This window comes from Epinephelus moara, chromosome 24, assembly GCF_006386435.1.
Source record: "Epinephelus moara isolate mb chromosome 24, YSFRI_EMoa_1.0, whole genome shotgun sequence".
NCBI classification, from domain to species: domain Eukaryota; kingdom Metazoa; phylum Chordata; class Actinopteri; order Perciformes; family Serranidae; genus Epinephelus; species Epinephelus moara.
Genome location: NC_065529.1, coordinates 6,716,153 through 6,718,906, shown reverse-complemented (window position 1 = coordinate 6,718,906; position 2,754 = coordinate 6,716,153). Strand labels below are relative to the sequence as shown.

Below are 2,754 nucleotides of genomic sequence, written 5' to 3'. Positions count from 1 at the left end.
CGACAGCCGTTGCTGTTTCGGAGCTGAAGAACCAGCGTTCTAAAAGTAACGGAAGTAACTGATGTCTTGTTTGAAAATGTACTTAAGTATTTGATTACTCAAACAGCAAACTAACGCGTTAGGTTACTCGTTACTGCAAAAAGTAATCAAAGTACTCTAATGTGTTACTTTGTAACGCGTTATACCCAACTCTGTTCACTGAGTGCTGATCCTTTCTCTAGAGCAAAAACTTCTTGTGTTTATTTGAATGAAGTAGTATAGAGCTTTAATTTCTGACATATAGGGCATAATTTTCAATATTTAGTTATTGTCTTGACTCACACTGTACTTAATTCACATTGATACTATCACAAAAAAAAAGCAAATCTGTAAAGGATGCAACTGTCAAAACAGCTTACCTATAGAAGTTGTTCTGACCCTTGGTGGATGTGACCTGTTCCTGGACCTCTTCAGTTTGTCCTCCATCCTAGTTTCACCAAAGAAATTACTGCAGTTAATCTAGTGACAGTGCCATTGGCTTAGCAACTAAAAAAGTACACATCATGTGTAGGTTGGCTTGGTGAATTAATGAAACTATTTACAGGCATTTCATGATTTCATGTTCACACATTCAACACTGCAGACTGAGAACTTTCTTACTTGATCAGATGCTGGTTGTGTGTGTCTGAAAGATCTGTAAATACCCCAAAGAAAAAAATATTAACTGCTGTACTGTGGATACATTGTGCTGCTTGGGAAACAAAATATCATGTTGACCATGTTGTATTTTACCTATGCAAAATGTTCTCCATTCTTGGAGTGCTCACTTCATCTCGACCGTCCCACACCTGTATAAACACACATATGACAGATTAGATTGAATGGAAATTGATCAATTCACTTGACTTAGGGAGAAATGTTGTGATAGGAGCCAACTGACCACAGTGTCAGAAAGTGAACTCTCTGCAGATGGCAAAATAACATAGACCACACTGTCATCTTCACTTGAAGAGTGTCCACTGTAACCTTTGAAAAACAAAAATTGTCATTATTGATATGGGTATTACGATAAAGTTGATTAATTTCCGCAGTTTTACCTGTGATTAAATATTGTTTTAAATGCTTAAATCTTCAATTTCTATTAATCAAAAATGTTTAAATTGAAACTCACTATGTAAATTTGGTGAAATGGTAAAATCAAGTGGTAACTGTACATTACAGTGTTCACTGTTATTTCCCCTCTCATTGAAGAACTATGCGCTGTAGCACAACAAACCAACAAAGTGGTGAGAATCAAGGCTGCATTGGAACTACAAGCCTAACGTGGGAATTCCTGTTTAGTTTGAAAGGAATGAACTGTTTGGATGTTTTTTCTGATATTTCAATTGTGTCACTTCTGCCATCAGTCATACCAGACCATTTGGCGACACACAAGTCAAAGCAGGAAGTGTAATGAATTATGGGTGGAATTTATCTTGAACAGAACATCAGATGCAGATGAAAAAACTGTGATATTTAAATATATAATATAATACAGAGTGGAGCTTATAACAAAGTAGAAAATATGTGAAACACAGAACTGTTTGCAAAGTCTTCAGCAGTGCAAATGTACAATGTAATTCTCAGGTAGGCCTTTCTAATTGCCTCCTTGTAAAAGGAGTGTCTGTTCCTGGGATGTTTGTCACCTCCTTAGCATCAGGGTACAGCAAAACATGGGGAAGATCTTCAATGTCCTGGTTAAAATCTTTCAGTTTCTTTATAGCAGCAGCCAACAGTTGTTCAGATGACCACAGAGGTTGGATTTCAAGGGGAAGTGACTTCCCTCTCACAGGTTTCAGGGAGTCGCCTTTCATTTTCATTACTCCAACAAAAATCTAAAGAAAGAGAAGAAAATGGGAATCAATAAAATGTAACACATCTATATAATCTGTCATTTGACTTTATATGAGTCTGCATGGTCATTGGTGTGTGAGCATACCTTCACTGTTTTCTGTTCCTTCTTAGACTTAGAAAGAATGTCTTTCTCTCCCTCTCTTTTATTCCCCTAATTTTAAGAAAGGACTCTACACCAGACCTTGCTGCTACAATGAAAATAAGAAAAGACAGGAATGAGACATTAATTACTCTTTTATTTATTCATTACTCTTTTAACTCTTTTTAAAGGGGACTTATCATGCATTGCATGTTTTCATTATTTGTTTGTTTTGACTTTGCATTGTTTTTGTATTTGTCACATGTTTGATGTGAATGTTTTTGTTTTGTCTTTCTGCAGCATGTTTTTGTATTTGTAGGATGTTTCTGTTGTTGTATTGCTTTTGGATTTTTGTGTGTGTTTTTGAATTTGCATAGTTTCTGAGGATGCAACATTTCTCTCCTAATGGAAATGTTTGGGCCATTGTAGCACCTTGGCCCTTGTCCGCCTTCGTAGAGCTCACTGGGAGTCCTTATGAACAGCATATAAACTCTTAATCATCATGCAGCATATCTTTTGACCACTAGAGGGTGCCACATCCTTATCTATGAAGAAACATGCTCGTCATTTAAAGGAGATGTTAGTTACAACACTTCTGTGCTCCTACTTAAGCTACATCAGGCTGACGATACTTGTGTACTTTTATCATTTAAAGTCTACTGAATGATCTATTAGCAACTCTTCTTTGCAGTGTACCCATGGATGTTCAGACAACTGTCATCAGACTTACTTTGATACTGAAGAAAACCTATAAAAGAGCCAATTGATGATGAATAATGCTGTATTTGCATCTTCATCACAAA

General features: G+C 36.3%; 1 long non-coding RNA gene across 1 annotated transcript in view; it reads right to left on the bottom strand.

Annotated features, from left to right (window-relative positions):
* Nucleotides 1–1,963, bottom strand: part of LOC126386786 (uncharacterized) — a 2,956-nt gene extending 993 nt beyond the window's left edge. The window contains exons 1-5 of the long non-coding RNA XR_007569534.1: nucleotides 1,665–1,963; nucleotides 920–1,005; nucleotides 772–827; nucleotides 640–673; nucleotides 399–466 (exon numbers count right to left, since the gene is read on the bottom strand). This is a non-coding gene — a long non-coding RNA (uncharacterized LOC126386786). The remainder of the gene's footprint in view (nucleotides 1–398; nucleotides 467–639; nucleotides 674–771; nucleotides 828–919; nucleotides 1,006–1,664) is intronic.
* Between the last annotated feature and the right edge of the window lie 791 nt (nucleotides 1,964–2,754).